Here is a 20,097-nt window from a genome sequence, read left to right as displayed (position 1 = left end):
TTTGCTTAAACATTACATTTATCTTATCATTATACGCTCAGCGTTCATCCTGAAAACGATCACATTGATATCAAATCATTTTAGGAAAGCACTGTGTAGGCAGACATATGTTTACAAGCAGGAGACAACGAGTCTGTAGTCTGACTGTAAATTATCTGAACAAGCTCATTTCTTGTCGACTTCATAATTATTTCAAACACTTTAATAGATGTCACTCAACTTTGATCTATTCCTTATCGCTTAAAATTCTTGTTTTTTTCAAAGTCATGTCATTTATTTTTCAACCCGGACCAGAGATATGAAACATTGAAGGCCCTGTGGTTACCTTTATTTTCAGAAGCGGATTTAGGGGAAGGCGACCCGGGTCACCCCTCATAAAGGCTACATTTATGGTTGATGCAGACTATTTACCTGCTCCACACCAAACGTTGTCTAGTGTTGGGCCCCCGGGCACCCCTTTTTTCAAAATTTATCCTGGATCCGCATTTGAATTTGTTCGCTTATTTGTTCTTTGGACTATGAATATCTTTCTATATATTGACAATGAGACCACACCCCTTAATTGTATATGATGGTCCAACAAAAATGTCGAAAATGTGTACAATTCATTTTTTTTCTAGCTTCTCTCGTGCGATGGCGGTACCCTTTTGGTCACTATTTACAGTAGGACAACCGGAAGCGTCTGGGTAAGGATTTCGGTGCTCAGTGATACGGTTCACTAGACGACGTTGTCAACACGTAATGGCGGCCATTGTATGACGTTTGATTTGGCATTCCACGCTGTGAAGTTGCATTTATGACATTCTTGGATGCTTAAACTTTATGCCACACAAAATAAAAGGCCAAGGCTTATTTCAGATATTCAGTTAATTATTTTCAAATAAGTGTGATCTCAAGAAATGATTTAAACGGCAAAAATAAGGGGTAAAATGATATGAAACATGTAAAATATAAATCCCATTTTTCATCATTTGACATTTCCTATTCATATACTGAATCCACAATTTACACCAACCATTGGTGAATTACATTCGGATTTCGGTCTTGGGTATCCGCCCTTGTCTCCGGAAATATTATACCCACACAAGTTGTCAACATCCGTTTTGAAACTAATGTTGAAAGTGTATTTCACAATCTTCCTGGAAATGTAAACGCCATCACTTCGTGCTCAGATAATAGAACATATTATAAACCGCTAACAGCAAATACGGACCAAAATGAATTAAATTGGAATGCACGGATGATCACGTTACATGCCGACTGTAAGTGTAAGTTCTCTAAAAAGGGGGGTAATTTTTTCCCGTAATATACTACATGAAATTTGTCGAACGTCTCAGGTTCAACACAAAAGTCCATGTACCAGATCATTAGCATGTGAGACACAATCACTTAAACTCTTGGCTACTTTATACCTGGTCTAATATAAATATATTCGTTCCATTTCATCATGTTCATATACATCAAAATTTAATATTTATAAAAACTTCCATGAACATAAAATACAAAGGGAAAGCGATCACAGGCACTTGTTTCTGTTAATAGGGGTTTCACTATCCATACTCATACCAAAAAAAAAACTATGTGGGTTGATAGCAGGAATTTAACATGTATAAGGGGACATATGACCCCTTATATTCATTTTCTCATTTTGCTAGTATGACTATTAATTTATTTTCAATCTGTACACAATTATTTCCTGCATTTTATTGCAAAGAATAGTCATTTCCATCCTGTGTCAGCAATCTTGAGTAATATTTAGTTTATGTTCAGTTATTACCATGCTCATGATGATTACATGGGTATGTACCAGATCAGAATATTCATTATGTTCATTTCCATAAGACCCCCCCCCCCCCCCCCCCTCCCTTCTTTCCCATAAAAGAATTAACTAGATAGCCATCATCTAAAGTCATATCTCTGAAATTATAAAAACAAATTACACGTTGAAATTAACCAATCACCCACCCATTTGAAACCTTACACATGCATTACATGTATCACCAGAAACTAACAAATTAATGCCTGTGCAATTTATTTTAATCTGACATGTTATATTCTTCCAATAATTATATATACAATCTAATTAGAAATGATAATCCATTAATAATATTACTTTCTCAAACTTCATTAATATTATCAAATTCAAGTTGTCAATACAGTCTTGACAGTGGTGGTTCCAAGATTTAAAAAGTGGGTTGTGAGTGACCCCAAAAATGTATAAAATTTCAGCATGCATTGTACACTGGTTTTATGTACAATATTAAATATAAAAATGTTATCAAATGGTTTGGTATAACTTCAATAAATTTGCTCCATGTAAAACCTAAAAATTATTTTTCAAGACTTTGAAATGTTTTCTTTGCCTGTAACTTTTATGTATTGAGCAAACATGTTGGGGGCATAATTATTTATAATACTTAATAAATACATGTACATGTATTTTCTAGGTTATTTATTTGGCAAATTTGTATTCGTGTTTTGAGAATTATTTAGTTTTATACATTTAGTAATTGAATGTACATTTGCCTTATATTTACAGGATGGAGAAAGATGTTTACTATGGATAAAATATTCAAAACAGAGGACTTTTATATATAAACAATAATGTGTACATGTATGATATACATGCAACAAGAAAACAGTAATCAAATGGAATGTCTATGTGATTGCTACAACACATTTTAATAGAGTGATGTTGAAAGCAAAATTATTTTTGTTAAAAGAAAATAATAGGACTACAATATATTAGGGGTACGTAATCCAAAAGTGTCTGTTTAGGGTAATTACAAAAGTGGGTTATTTACAATGTGCTATGATTTCAATCCCCTAAATATGAAACAAAACATAATATACATGGTATTCAAACTGTTTCATAAGGAAACAGACTGAAAATATTCTGCATAAGCCATTTAACAGTCAGACTGTGACTCAGACATGAAAGTTCCCAATAGAATAAATTAGGACAGGACTTTAAATTTATAGGATATGGGTCAAGTAATCCTACACAGACTTTAGGCCAAATGGTATACTTTAATAGTTTAAAGATTTTATTCTATTATCTATGCTGTATAAATGTCAATATTGTTTCATTTGGATTTAAAACCTAATTTCAAGAATGAAGTGTACAGTAATTTAAAATGCATTTATATGATTAAAAACAATATAAGGGAAGTAACTCTTACATGATGTGCATCATATCCTGAAGTGTTTTAATAAATTTGACCATATTTTTTTCAGATAAGAGAATGACTTGAGCAGACCATATTGGAGTCATAGATGGCCATAACAATGAAATACAATAAATTATAAATTTCATTCTTTATTACTTTTAGATGGAATTAACAAACTTAATTTAATTAACAAAATATTTTCTTAATTTCAGTACACAACACATCAGAAAAATAATTTTACTGGAGGATAAAAATTTTGATACCTGGAATTAGCTATTTATATGAAATTTGTTAAGAGAGATATATTCATGTCATCTGATTCACGTACAGAATGGTAACCCCACCAGATAACCCTGAGGTAGTTCAAGTGATTATTAGTAGACATTTTTGCAAAATTTAATAAATGAAACTTTAGCAGACTATGGGCTCTAAAGTGTTGTAAAAAGAGCATGTAGTGAATATATGTGCAATCTTGCAATAGTCTTTTTTTTTTTAATTCAGATTATTGACTCAGTTGTTTTCATGAAATTTTTTATCAAAGCAATATCACTGTTATATAATTAATAAGATTCCACATGTTTTATTTTATACTTTTAACAATCGTATCTATCTTCCCTCTTGCCTCAAGTGTTTTCCTTTTATTTTGCATAAGTGTAATTTTAAGAAAGCTCCCTTTTGCTTTTGACGAATTCAAGTTTTGCCATTCCAGAATTATTGGACTTTATTCATGGAAAATTAGACATTTACCCAAATGTTGTAGAAGAACTCAACTTTGCCTTGATATTTGTTCAAGAAATTGTATCACAAGGCTAGATTTTATCAAATAAGCTCACTTTTTAGTATTTATCACATATCACATACTTAAATAAAATCTAGTATGCTTAAATTGATTTCGCTCACTTTTGCCCTGTTGTTGAGATTGAGTGAAAGAATTTAATTATTGTATCCCTATCAATTTGAGGGTGCAATCGGGACCGGGATTCAACACTGCATAACCATATCCTATCACAAGTTATGATACAGCCAACCATACAACATAGCCCCTGCCACTGAAAGGAGAAAAGAGGTGCACAACATACAATAAATATTTCATATGGCTAGCTACATTATATCCTTTAAAATATTTCATTGATTTTTATACAACCGCAAAAATATTTTTGCGTCGTATAATGCTATGATGTCGTCGTCGGCGTCGTTCGAAGACATATTTGGTTTCCGGATAATAACTTTAGTTAAAGTGAATGAAAATCTATGAAATTTTACCAGAAGGTTCAATACTACAAAAGGAAGGTTGGGATTGATTTTAGGGGTTATGATACTAACAGCTTAGGAATTAGGGGCCAAAAACAAGCATTTTTGTAGTTTCCGGACAATAACTTGTGTGTATGTGTATGGATCTCTCTGAAATTGTACCACGAGGTTTCATATCACAAAGGGAAGACTGGGATTGAGTTTGGGGGTAATTGCTCCAAATGTTCAGGAATTGGAGGCCAAAAAACAAGCATTTTTCTAGTTTCCAGACAATAACTTGTGTTTAAGTGTATGTATCTCTCTGAAATTGTACTGCAAGGTACCATACCACAAAGGGAAGGCTGGGATTGACTTTTGGGGTAATTATTCCAAGGGGTGGTTAAAAAAAATTTTGGGGAGGGGGATTTTTTTTTCATATTTTTATTTCCTTTATTTCTGATTTATATATAAAAGCAAAAAAATACTGATATGGCAGGAGATACACACTAAACGGGATGTGTAAATTATTATATTAAGTATTGTGCAGTAGCACAGAATTGCTCAAAAGCAAGAAATCTTCAATTGCATAGTACTACTTCCCATGTATGGCTAATGCGGTTAATTCACAACAAACTTTTCCATACTTTATCAAATAATTTACATTAAACATAACAACAAAATAAAATAAAAGAACTGGGGAATGGGTATAAGGGCAAAAGGACCAAGAGCGAACAGGTACTTTTGCGAACGGATCAGGTTTCACCTCCAGCCACCTACATGTACCTAGAATAGCAAATGGTCGTCCCCTCTATGCATAGATATATTAATAATCATGCCCTAAGAAAGTGCACATGGGGTTTTTAAAAAGTAAATTCATGAAGAGCTTAAACCTACACTGCAAACCAGAAAGTAAGAATCATGCGCTCCTAAAAATGTAACACACCTTTGACTTTGCCTAGATCAATGATTTGTATAGTAAGTCTTACTATACAAATCCTTGTCTAAATTAAAATTTAAACATTTAAAAGAGCACCTCCCCCCCCCCCCCCCCTCTTTATAAACAAAACACATAACAATAACGAAAGGAAAATTATGAAAAAAAACGATAGCTTTTCTATGACCTATTCAGAGTAGATGTTCAGAAAAAACTCATCGGCAGGTAACAATATTCACGAAAGAAATATGGATTCACGAAGTATGATGTCAAAGACATATAAGGTTTATGTAGGCATAAAGCTGTTATTTTACCAAGCTCGGCCTTTTTTGGTATAACGTTGATATGGATTCACCATATCGCATGATTTCCTTGACATTATGATAAACAAAATTGCTACAAAAAAGAAAAATATCCAGCTTTTAATGACATTTTACGATGACATTTTCGGCGCCGGAAAAAGACAACGTTGATCTATACAATGACACAACTTCGGTTAAGGTCGATTCCGGCAATTCTGCTTCAAAAAATCACCAGCATTTATATCTTATTGATGTCTTAAAATATATTTGTTATGTTTCAATAATTTGTCGTCGATAATTATTTTCGAGAGATGAATAGCTATCGTGTACTTCAGAAACAAGGTTAAAGGAGTACCACGCCCCCATAGAGGGGACATATAAAATAAAGATGACCGTTCTCCATTTCTACTCGATAGAAGTGCCTACTTTTTTCATAACATATACATTATGTACCAAGGATTATTATATGAAAGTATAAAAAAAATGTCGAGGCGGTGATTTTTTAGAAACAGCTAATAATTATATCTGTACGAATGAAGAAAAATTACAAAAGCGCGCCATTTTTCAGTTGACGTCGGCCGACGCAAAATAGTCCAATATTTCGCGGAGGACTACTGAGCGCCGTCAAATCACATTTTGGCAAAAAAGGCACATCCGGTTGTCCTACTGTTATGTGTTGCGTCTAAATACGAATTGTAACACTTTATAGTGACTGAACAGGTTAAACAAATACTTCTCAAGAAACAGAAAACGAAGACAACTTGGAACAGCACCAGACTATGTATGAATAAAAACTCAGATCGGAATATAGCATGGACGATATGTTAGTTATACGTCCTTGTGAATAGTAAGGAAAGCTATAAATAATACTGCAGATAACGCAATTTTTTTAAGTTTATCGGGTTTTTCGTACATTTTCTGTTCAAATCACGCGCGATTTTGTGAATAAAAGGAAAAGTAGATCCTTACTCGGTGCACTCGCGCATGTCAATTGCAAACTGACCCAATATTTTTTTTTTCACGACCAAACCACTGATACTGACATTATCAGCGAGTACACATCAAAGGAAAAATGAACGAATTACCGATAAATTCATGTCTATATCGGAACACTTGCTGTTACTACGATTAGTGTTGGATGAAAGGTAAAATAACAAATATACCAAACTCCAAGGAAAATTCAAAACGGATAGTCCTTTATAAAATGGCAAAATCAAAAGCCCAAACACATCAAACGAATGGAAAACAATAGATGAGATAGACGTTGCAATGCTTAAATGAAAATTGAAAGAAATTTGAAGGACATGGAATTTATCTTCTGAGACAAAGTTACAAAAATATTATCTATCTTTTTATAAAATCTGCTACTTATAAGTCATGTGATCATCATTGTCGCTGACGTCTTGCTTTGATTCACAATTAATAACTGGGTTTATTTGAACGGCAACATCAGCGTATTAAAAGTCCTTTGATCTTCATTGTCACATTTGTTTTGTTTATCTTCATTTATCTTAATTCACAAATACATGATGAATTTTATTAGAAAGGAATACAAAAACTTGCATTACCGTATTAACATAAAGCGGGCTTTAACAGAAAAACATATAACAAATATAATTAAAATACAGCCCCCATCAGACATATGTGTGTACTTCATTATTAATTAGGTCGGTTTATTGTAAAGTAATAAAAACATGTCTTCCAATCATTTATAGCATGTATAGATGTCAAACCAGTAAACAAATAGGCACAGCAGATACATACTAGTACTGCAAAGTACTGCAATGACAATATATATTGTTACTGGTGGAGAACTCAACTGTCTTCTATATATTTAACAATTTATGATCTGAGGTGGTTGTTTTTGGTCCCATTCCTGAACAAATAGTGTCATGGAAAGGACTTGTCATTGCAATTTATAATACATTTGGTTAAGGGTTCTGGATCGAAACAGTTTTTTATATATATAACTAGATGTGTCACAACGACACGAATGGCCCCTTTTGCAAAAAAAAGCTTGAAACCATTTTTATGAGTGGAAATCTGAGAATGAAAGTCTGTCTAACTATTATGTTCACAAAATTTTCAAAGTCCACAGCCAGTAATTTCAGCAAAAAGAAATGGAGCGGAACCAAACATAAACTCAATCTGTAACTCATCATAGTAGACGCACATACTAAGATAAGCTCAATATGTGAAGGCATTAAATTAAAACAAAGTCCACATAACTGTTTTATACACAAAATGGTTAAAGTCCACAACTCGTTGTTTCGGCAAAAATTCAGCGGAGAACTCGATCTGTAACTCATCATAGTAGACTTATATACTAAAAATCAGCTCAATTATTTCATGAAAATTTCAGAGTCCAAAGCTCGTAATTTCAGCAAAAATCAATGGAGCGGATCCAAACGTGAACTTGATCTGTAACTAATCATAGCCAACTTACATACAAAAATTCAGCTCAATATGTGAAGGCGTTTAGAAAAAAAGACCGTATAACTGCTATTTTCATGAAATTTTCAAAGTCCAAAGCCCGTTATTTCGGTACAAATTAGCGGAGCGAAACCAACCGTAACTCGATCTGTAACTCATCATAGTAGCCTCACATACTTTAAATCAGCTCAATATGTGAAAGCGTTTGAAACAAAAAGTTCATATATAAAGACAACAGAAGTATACCGGTGTTCAAAAGTCATAAATCGATTGAGAGCAAACAAATTTGGGTTACAAACTAAAACCGAGGGAAACACATCAACTATAAGAGGAAAACAAAGTAACAACAGGAACATTGAAGTGCAACAAAAACAAATGCCAACATACATAGAAACGAACTATTTGATAACAACTGCCATATTCCTGACTTGGTACAGGACATTTCAAGAAAAAATGGTGGGTTGAACCTGGTTTAATTGCATGCCAAACCTCTCGCATATAACTGTTTGTTGTGAAATGACGGAATGATGGTATGACGGAATGACGGAATAACGGAATGACTGAGAAGGGTAAAAACTATATAGCCCCAATAAATTTGTTGTGGGGGCTATAAAATATCACTATGCTATGGACAGATGTGAACAAAACAAAACATCAGCTGAACTTAAAAGGTCTTATCAAGTCAATTAGGAATAAATATATATGGTTAAGAGGTGAAATCTGGATTGCTTGAAAGATATTACCGATGTAGTATATGAGGGGCGGGATATGACCCTTGGAGCAATCCTTGGGTGCATTGAAAATGTCTTGTGGTTCAGCATCTTTGTTCCAAATATCAAACGCCTATATTAACAGAATAAAAAGTTATGTTCCTAATGCAAAAATGTAAACAAATCAACTGAGGTCAAATGTCATGGTCCTGATGATATTTGACACACCGTCGTATGTTAATATACTTTCGTGCCAGACATGATGTCAAAGATGATGAAACAAAATAATATATTACCACAAGAAATAAATGCATTGATCAATCTTACGACATATGTGTACATCATGACAATGGGAGTTTTGGTAAAAAACAATTCAAGAGAATTATCAAAATCAATGTTAAATTAAATCTGCATTTTATTAAGTGTTTGATGTTGATAATAAAATAAGTTATTAAAACAAGCATTATACATGTTATATAGGCCGTTTGACTTCTATATTTTTGCAGAAAACATTCTTAAAAATCCTTTTTTTTTCAAATTAATATTTTTCTTGATGTATGTAAATGTATGATATATACGAACTCTGACTATTAATTTCATAATTTTTGGTATAAAATTTAAAAAAGTAACCCATTAGGTCTCTATGTTAATTTTATATTTTGAGGTTGTAAATACTTGATGGAGTTTTCCTTCAAAACAAAAAAAAACATACAACTTAAAAAAAATAAAAAATTAACGTCAAGACTTAATGGGTATTTTTTTTTTTAAATTTAAAATTCATAAAATAATGAAACTAATACAGCTGCAAATATATAGACGTCAAACGGACTATACAAACATTGAAAATATCCTTTTAACTTTTATAAAGTTAGCATACGTAAATCAATCATTTCATTTTTCCGAAACAATATATTTTGTCAAAGAACATTATCGAATAAACAACAGATATTTTGTATATATCATGTATATGAATGATCAATAGAGATATAATAAAACAAAACAAAAATGATATTGACAATTGAAAATTTATATCATTTATCTATTAAACTTTGTAATCGACATCTTCATTATGCGAATTTACTTTCAAAAACGATTTTCCTATTTCATGTAGGATAATTGTTCTTTCCTATTATTTCACGATGTCGGCTACAATTGTATGTCCAAAGTTTTACTTTTAAATCCAAAGACATTATTAGGTTTTCAGAAATGTTATAGTAATTCTGAAAATATTAGATGTGTGTTATCATTTGTACTGTAAAAGATTGTTGCGATAGAAGTTATATTGATATGACTTATCATTAATTGCTGATTCTGTTTTCCTTACTTATGCATTAAATCAACAAATTATTGTCTCCACTCCAAAATCTTATTGAATAAAAAAGACGTGTTTATTGTTATCTGGGTACAAAGATGACTGCGTTGCATTTAAACATTCTCCTTTTAATGTGCAGACTTTTGCGTTCTTGTCAAACTCTGCAGCGGAACAAGCAGTATTGGTGATGCACGTACTTGTACACTGAATGTTACTTTGCGCTATAGATGTTCCTATAATTGGACCTACATATCTGTACCCGATCTTTCCACATGCATAGGTCGTAACAGTACCTGCCAAACCTTAAATAGAAAAACCAATTTTTTGTTTAAACTATTTACGAAGATATAGATATAAGAAGATGTGGTATGAGTGCCAATGAGACAACTCTCCATCCAAGTTACAATTTGTAAAAGTAAACCATTATAGGTCAAAATACGGCCTTCAACACGGAGCCTTGGCTCACACCGAACGGCAAGCTATAAAGGGCCCCAAAAATGACTAGTGTAAAACCATTCAAACAGGAAAACCAACCGTCTAATCTACATAAAAACCGAGAAACGAGAAAAACTTATGAACCACATCAGCAATTGACAACCACTGAACATCAGGTTCCTGATTTAGGAGAGGTGCAAACAAATGCAGCGGGTTTAAACGTTTTAATAGGCGCCAACCTTCACCCTAACTTGAAACAATAGTATAACATCACAACTTAGAAAGACACACTATAAAATATCAATATGTATGTTAGGTGTCTACAGATTTAATTCACCATTTTCTACATAAGGAAATGCCTATACCAATTCAGAAATAAGACAGTTGTTTTCAATTAGTTTTTTGATTTGAGCTTTTGATTTTGCCATTTGATAAAGGACTTTCCGTTTTAATTTTCCTTGGAGTTCGGTAGTTTTTGTTAGTTTACTTTTTACAAAATTCCAGTCAAAATCAGGACTCGCAGGGGTTGACAGTATCTTCCGGTGTATGTTTTTTTTTTTTTCGAGTGTTTTATAAAACACTTCTGGTTTATTTTTACTTCAAGGCATTGATTTTCGTTTTTGGCACCATTTATAGGAATTTTCGGTTTTTCAAATTACTAAGAATTTTCTATCTAGGAATATGTTACCTGATCTGTATTTGGCAAAACCATTTGGAATTTTGGGTCCTCAGTACTCTCCAAATTCGTTTTATATTCGGCTTTTTGACCTTTTTTATTTGGGCATCACTGATGAGCTGCTCATTACTTTGTATTTAATTTGGTCTTCCAACTGTTATGATTCGAGCGCCACTGACTAGTCTTGTATTGACAAATTGAGCGTATTGCAAACTTGAATATGATACGGATGTCTTTGAGGAGATTGTGAAACTAAACGAAAAAAATGCCAATAATATAATGTTGCACTTTTTTTCTGAAAAACCATAAAGATTAGTTTCTACATTGTAACAAAGACTTAATTATTTGACAATATCTGCATTTGATGATATGACCAAGGAGGCATTTTCCTAATGTAGTATCAAAGTATGCTTGTTGACATCGAACTTATTTTGCACTTGATGATCTCTTATATTAGTTTTAGAACAATAGTAGACATTACGTATAGTGTAAACTGGTTGGTTTATCAATAAGAAAATTATATATTATTTCCGAAATTTTTTTTAACAGTATTTATTCTATGAGGGTACAACTCATCTTTAAATACAGCTTTTTGTCACCATAGAAAATAACGTGATATGATAGTATTGCCAGTTGGAAAAATATCTACCAGAGACAAAAATGAATGGTTTCTTCCTTGTGTTGATCAATGTAAAGATCAAGAAAGGAATTTTTCTGAAATCAGAATACGTAAAACGAGGTATGGTCTTATCAATTGATCGAGTATATTTGATTATTCTACCGTTCAACGAGGCATATATCAATGTATCTTCCAGTCAGTATGCTCTCTTCGATCATTGACTAATAACAGGCCACAATAGTTCACCGATGTTCAAATTTCATAAATCAGTTCAGAAGATACAAATCAAAGTAAAAATATGAACTTCAAAAGGAGAGAGCACTAATACGTCGACAAGGTAATCCTCTCCTGCTATACATGCACTTACCTTAAACAGTTGTGTAACAACAAAACTTAAGATAAACGAAGCGAAATACAAATTAATGTTTTAGTGTTTGATGTAGTTTGGTTTATGTCGAGGAGTTGCTGTTTCACTTAACTTTACCTACACCTCCATTAAATTATCCATTTCTATTTGATACATTTGTATCTGAACTGACCCAAAGGGTTGACTAGCGTATAGAAAATTGGTCATCTATAGGTGTTTGTCCGACCGGCAGTAACCTTTGCCGAAGTTGGGCGTCCGTTTAGTTGTTCCCAGTCACATCCGGTCTGAATGGGACGTTAAATCCGAAGTCTCGTGTATAGAAAGTGCCACGCTTTCTGCATGTTAGGAACCCTTGCAACAACTCGCTTGTGAATATTCCTCAAATCATCCCCTTATTACAACACCTACTTATTGCCTTCATTGTTAATTTGTTCTCATCCTGACCATGTATGGAATATTAGCCAATGGATGTAAATCAATCAAAATAGATGTAAAATGATACAAGGTAATACGAGAGCTCCAAAGAACAACCCTATCTTGTCTGCGTTGGTTGCGATATTATCTTTTAATACTTAGGGGGTGCGTTTTTTTTTGTTTTTTTTATTTGGGGAAAGATGTAGGCAATGCATTGACCAATTTTTGATATCAAAAGGGTTACAGTAATTAACTAGGTATCACACAAAAGGTTAAGCAGCACGAATATAATATTTGTTATGCTAATAACAGAGAGGCAGAAGATACCAAAGTGATATTAAAATGCATACGTCGAAGAAAAACTGAAAACGCCATGGCATAAAACGAATAACGACGAAAAGACAAACAATAGTTCATAGAAAAACAACATAGAAAGCAAACAACTGAGCAACACTAACCCCGAAAAAACGGTTGTAATCTCAGATTCTCCTAAAGGGTTCGTAGTTCCTTCTCTAGATGAGACGACCGTGGTTAGATGATTAACCCTATAGCATTGTGTGCCAGTCCAAAGCTGGGCTACATTGATCATGTTTTCTTCTATTTGGTTTTTTGTGAGTGTATACAATATTTCTTGAGGATTCGGGTGTTGCTGGTTGGTATGTTCTGTTCAAAAGGACATTACATACCAACGACTACAAATTTGACTGCCAATGCGTGTCTCAGGCGGTCTGACTATCTAGCTTGTTTGTTATACATATATTAATGAAAATAACACTTTATAAATTCCGTGCGTCCGAATCGCCTTTGTGGATTTACCTCCATCATACTAAATCAGCTTTGAATAATTGGTTTACAAATTATACAATTATATTTACTCGTGTCACATTAACCGGACTTTTTATGTAGACTTGTCATTGGACTTACTCCTTAAAGGTGCATGCTTACAGTATATGACATTCTTCCACCTACTTCAAAAAAAGGATTAAATATAAATTAAGTCAATTATTATACCTGATTCATGGAGACTGTATATTGGATTTCCATACACTTCTACTTCACAAACGACTAATTCTACCTCATCACGGCGTTTAATCCTGACATACCTTCCTGTAGTGTTAGGAGGGCAGGTAACCGTGATTCTCTGACTTTCTGTTTTCTGGTAGTGACAACTAATTGTATCTCCTTCCTCTAGATCATTCCAATGCCATTGATAACACGCACATGTTGGCAAAATAATTTCAACATCATAGTTTGCGAGATATTCAGCTGAGAATAGAATGCATAATAAGATTGAGTTTGTAATTAAGATGAAATGCTACGATATGATTGTCTCAACACTATCCGAATATTCACGAAGGAAGGTACGTAATTGGGTCATCTTAATCAATTTCCAGTTTTCTGTAATGTGTTACTAATAGGAGGGTTTGACTTAACTTCTGGTGCTTTTTTTGATTTTATCAGCTCTTCAACGTTAGATAAGGTTTCGGAATTTCAATAGCAATTAGTTTGGCCACGAGCATCACTGTTGAGACATTTGTTGTCGAAATGCGCATTTGGTGCAGTAAAAGTGGTACTATTATTCGCATTAATGTTATTACTACCACTGGGTCGATACCTCTGCTGGTGGATTGTTATTCCTTAAGGTATCACTAGCTCAAAGGCCAGTTCCTAGGTATTGGCAAGAGAATACGGATTGTGTTTGATTATTATATGTTGATACAAACTTTCGAAATCATTCCAGATTAGATACCTCTGAATCCTTGTCCGGATTTGGCTTTACGTTTGGTCCGGTTTGGTTTTATCAGCTATTCAAGGTTTGTATTAGGTTCTGGACTTTCGGCCTCAAGCATCACTGAAGATACTCTATTTGTTGAAATGCGTATCTGATTCAATACAATGTGTACTGTTATATTATCATTTACCTTCATGGTATTGTCCTTTTTTTACTTTTAATTTACGCAGATAAAACAAATGTAAATACATCCAACAGAATTATGATTAGCATATAAAACTAGATCAAAACTTGAACGGAATATTGTATATTAAACAATATTTATCAAATAAACAGGTATATAGGTGAGACAATATTGTTTATATTATTACAATTTAATAAAACAAAATGGTATTTCATAGTACAGTAATATTATTTATCAAGCAAACAGTTTATTGAATTGTCTTTCTTTTGCAAACGTTATCAGTTTTTGGAAAATGTCAAAAAGTAGAATCTCTTCTTTTCTCATTTAGATTTTATGTAATTAGATTTTTATCACATCGGTTGAGATTGAATAATTAGTTATCAAAGGTACCAGGCTTATAATTTGATACGCCAGACGCGCGTTTCGTCTACATAAGACTCATCAGTGACGCTCAGATCATGAAATGGTCGTTTCAGTACGAGATCGTATAACTTGTGCTATGTGGTAGAACAAGAAACTGCTCGTAATATACGTGAATAATTCCTGATGTGTAATAACATCTTACGTAGACTTTAAAAGTGTACCATGGTCATGTCTTGAAAGCTTACGCATTTACTGTGCCTCCTGTATGAGTGTAACGATGTTAATTATTGAAGCATAAAAATACTTCTGAATACAAAGATTTCTGAATACCCTGCATTTTTAATATTTTTTAATTACTTATTTGTTAAGTCATGTGAAATAAGGTTTTCCATTCAGCTTAGCTGTTTTCATGAGTACAGTTGCTCAGTCTTAAGTTTTCTATAATGTGTTTTGTATACTCTTTGTCGTTTGGTCGTTTTTCTTTTTTGCCATGCCGTTGTAAGTTTATTTTCAATTTATGAGTTTCAATGTCGCTTTGGTATCTTTAGTCTCTCTTTTATTTTACGTTTTTTTCTAAAATAATTTTCAAACGTATTATACATATATAGTCCCCTCTTAAATGACTAAATTATATATATGGGCCATATCGTTATTTAAACATTTAACGTCAACAACACTGGTAGAAATTTACTTTCAGATATAATTTGCATTTAGGGGGTTGTTAAATTTAAATGTTCCCTCCTTGAAAGCATTCTCCTACTTTTGAATGTTTTTCTTATAAATACATATCATTCTTAGATTTGTCTGATTTCTAAATATTATGTTTCATAACAATTGGGCCAAGGATGTAAAGTAAGTATAAATACCAGAATCAGTCATCGGCACTTTTTTCTGTCTCCTGTGTAGTGGTTAACACAGGTAGATAAAATGCGTTGAACCGTAACAGACTGATAAACGCGTGCTGTCTTTCAGTGGCGGTTAAGGATGAAAGGGTTCATGTAGGTAGCTGTACCTTAGATCCTTTTGTTTATGACTGTCGGACATATGTCCGAGATGAGATGACGGACAGGTTAGATGTCAGACTATCGTCGTAGCAAGAATCCAAATGTACTGTAGCTAAACCTCTCACTTGTATGACAATTATACAATTTGTATATCTGATGAATTTTGCCTGATCTGATAGAAATCTGTTCAATATATTTATCAATTAGTAAATAATATTAAGTGCCTTTGATTTGGTTAATATAGGTATTTTTTGTATCATTTAGTTAATCATTATGTATACGTATAATGTTTATGTGCCTGTTTTGTTTAAGCTTTTGCAGATGCAAATATCGCATTTAAGAAACCTACAAAGCTTTCCTCTATATATGATCCCATAATACGTCAAGGGCCAACGTGGGATTATATATGTTGTGACTCTAAATATGCTGTTGATGGAGACAGGTCAGGAACACCGATCAATTTCAATTTTTTTTGTGCGCATTCAGACAAGGTAGCTAATCAGAAGTCGTGGTGGGCAGTGGACCTTCAGAATGTTTATACCATTAATGGTGTAGATATCTTTGGACGTATAGATTGTTGCCGTGAGTTTTATTTTTATTCTGTAGTTTACTATAGTATACATTGATTGATTGGTGTTTAATGCCACTTTCAACACTATTGTGCTATTTCGTGGTCGTCAGTTTTTATTGGTGGAGGAAGCCGGAGTACTCGGAGAAAACCACCGACCTGCGGTAGGAAAACTGACAATCAATCAATCAGATTGAAGTCGAGTGCACCTGCCCCGTGCGGGATTCGAACTCGCATCCTCAGTGATGACAGGCTAGTGATATGGCAGTTCGACTACTTAGACCACTCGGCCACCAAGGCTCCTACATTATACAAATAAAGCACGTGATATTAATATCAAAAGTGTATGTCTGTATTTCGTTAGCTGAAATTACGTGAAAAGCCAACACATGAGTGTGTGACAAGAAATCAGACGAAATCTTTAGCTTTTGACAATTGTATGCTTAAAAACTTACCATGTGATATTTAAAGTGCCGATGACTGATTCTGGTATTTATACTTACTTTACATCCTTGGCCCAATTGTTATGAAACATAATATTTAGAAATCAGACAAATCTAAGAATGATATGTATTTATAAGAAAAACATTCAAAAGTAGGAGAATGCTTTCAAGGAGGGAACATTTAAATTTAACAACCCCCTAAATGCAAATTATATCTGAAAGTAAATTTCTACCAGTGTTGTTGACGTTAAATGTTTAAATAACGATATGGCCCATATATATAATTTAGTCATTTAAGAGGGGACTATATATGTATAATACGTTTGAAAATTATTTTAGAAAAAAACGTAAAATAAAAGAGAGACTAAAGATACCAAAGCGACATTGAAACTCATAAATTGAAAATAAACTTACAACGGCATGGCAAAAAAGAAAAACGACCAAACGACAAAGAGTATACAAAACACATTATAGAAAACTTAAGACTGAGCAACTGTACTCATGAAAACAGCTAAGCTGAATGGAAAACCTTATTTCACATGACTTAACAAATAAGTAATTAAAAAATATTAAAAATGCAGGGTATTCAGAAATCTTTGTATTCAGAAGTATTTTTATGCTTCAATAATTAACATCGTTACACTCATACAGGAGGCACAGTAAATGCATAAGCTTTCAAGACATGACCATGGTACACTTTTAAAGTCTACGTAAGATGTTATTACACATCAGGAATTATTCACGTATATTACGAGCAGTTTCTTGTTCTACCACATAGCACAAGTTATACGATTTCGTACTGAAACGACCATTTCATGATCTGAGCGTCACTGATGAGTCTTATGTAGACGAAACGCGCGTCTGGCGTATCAAATTATAAGCCTGGTACCTTTGATAACTAATTATTCAATCTCAACCGATGTGATAAAAATCTAATTACATAAAATCTAAATGAGAAAAGAAGAGATTCTACTTTTTGACATTTTCCAAAAACTGATAACGTTTGCAAAAGAAAGACAATTCAATAAACTGTTTGCTTGATAAATAATATTACTGTACTATGAAATACCATTTTGTTTTATTAAATTGTAATAATATAAACAATATTGTCTCACCTATATACCTGTTTATTTGATAAATATTGTTTAATATACAATATTCCGTTCAAGTTTTGATCTAGTTTTATATGCTAATCATAATTCTGTTGGATGTATTTACATTTGTTTTATCTGCGTAAATTAAAAGTAAAAAAAGGACAATACCATGAAGGTAAATGATAATATAACAGTACACATTGTATTGAATCAGATACGCATTTCAACAAATAGAGTATCTTCAGTGATGCTTGAGGCCGAAAGTCCAGAACCTAATACAAACCTTGAATAGCTGATAAAACCAAACCGGACCAAACGTAAAGCCAAATCCGGACAAGGATTCAGAGGTATCTAATCTGGAATGATTTCGAAAGTTTGTATCAACATATAATAATCAAACACAATCCGTATTCTCTTGCCAATACCTAGGAACTGGCCTTTGAGCTAGTGATACCTTAAGGAATAACAATCCACCAGCAGAGGTATCGACCCAGTGGTAGTAATAACATTAATGCGAATAATAGTACCACTTTTACTGCACCAAATGCGCATTTCGACAACAAATGTCTCAACAGTGATGCTCGTGGCCAAACTAATTGCTATTGAAATTCCGAAACCTTATCTAACGTTGAAGAGCTGATAAAATCAAAAAAAGCACCAGAAGTTAAGTCAAACCCTCCTATTAGTAACACATTACAGAAAACTGGAAATTGATTAAGATGACCCAATTACGTACCTTCCTTCGTGAATATTCGGATAGTGTTGAGACAATCATATCGTAGCATTTCATCTTAATTACAAACTCAGTCTTATTATGCATTCTATTCTCAGCTGAATATCTCGCAAACTTTGATGTTGAAATTATTTTGCCAACATGTGCGTGTTATCAATGGCATTGGAATGATCTAGAGGAAGGAGATACAATTAGTTGTCACTACCAGAAAACAGAAAGTCAGAGAATCACGGTTACCTGCCCTCCTAACACTACAGGAAGGTATGTCAGGATTAAACGCCGTGATGAGGTAGAATTAGTCGTTTGTGAAGTAGAAGTGTATGGAAATCCAATATACAGTCTCCATGAATCAGGTATAATAATTGACTTAATTTATATTTAATCCTTTTTTTGAAGTAGGTGGAAGAATGTCATATACTGTAAGCATGCACCTTTAAGGAGTAAGTCCAATGACAAGTCTACATAAAAAGTCCGGTTAATGTGACACGAGTAAATATAATTGTATAATTTGTAAACCAATTATTCAAAGCTGATTTAGTATGATGGAGGTAAATCCACAAAGGCGATTCGGACGCACGGAATTTATAAAGTGTTATTTTCATTAATATATGTATAACAAACAAGCTAGATAGTCAGACCGCCTGAGACACGCATTGGCAGTCAAATTTGTAGTCGTTGGTATGTAATGTCCTTTTGAACAGAACATACCAACCAGCAACACCCGAATCCTCAAGAAATATTGTATACACTCACAAAAAACCAAATAGAAGAAAACATGATCAATGTAGCCCAGCTTTGGACTGGCACACAATGCTATAGGGTTAATCATCTAACCACGGTCGTCTCATCTAGAGAAGGAACTACGAACCCTTTAGGAGAATCTGAGATTACAACCGTTTTTTCGGGGTTAGTGTTGCTCAGTTGTTTGCTTTCTATGTTGTTTTTCTATGAACTATTGTTTGTCTTTTCGTCGTTATTCGTTTTATGCCATGGCGTTTTCAGTTTTTCTTCGACGTATGCATTTTAATATCACTTTGGTATCTTCTGCCTCTCTGTTATTAGCATAACAAATATATAAAGTCCATGTATAGTTGTTTTTCACTTGTTCCGTTGATTGACAGCATTTGATTTTGTCAGTTTTTATGAACTGTTTTTGATTTTCCTTGGAGTTCGGTATTTTGTGATACTTTTATATCATACAACATCTCAAATTGGATTGGTTCTTAATGATGTAATGAATGACAGAAAATAGTGTTAGGAGTATAGAAAGTATCCTTTATAATTTTCAAGATTTTATGGATTTCGATTTTTACGTTATGAATTCATCGTTGATTTTTCTTGAACAAATATATTTTTTTCAAAGGGAATTATAAA

The 20,097-nt window shown here is 33.2% G+C and overlaps 1 long non-coding RNA gene across 2 annotated transcripts; it reads left to right on the top strand.

Moving 5' to 3' along the window:
- The first annotated feature begins 936 nt into the window (after nt 1-936).
- LOC127711072 (uncharacterized) lies at nt 937-3,554 on the top strand. 2 transcript variants are annotated; one of them, XR_007986461.1, is made up of 3 exons: nt 937-1,262; nt 2,540-2,751; nt 3,383-3,554. It is a non-coding gene; the product is annotated as an uncharacterized LOC127711072 (long non-coding RNA). The 2 variants fall into 2 exon arrangements; XR_007986460.1 differs by having other exon boundaries at nt 937-1,268.
- The last annotated feature ends 16,543 nt before the right edge of the window (nt 3,555-20,097 follow it).

This window comes from Mytilus californianus, unplaced genomic scaffold, assembly GCF_021869535.1.
Source record: "Mytilus californianus isolate M0D057914Y unplaced genomic scaffold, xbMytCali1.0.p SCAF_8, whole genome shotgun sequence".
Lineage (NCBI taxonomy): Eukaryota > Metazoa > Mollusca > Bivalvia > Mytilida > Mytilidae > Mytilus > Mytilus californianus.
The sequence above is the reverse complement of the archived record's forward strand: the minus strand, read 5'-3'. Positions and strand labels throughout refer to the sequence as shown.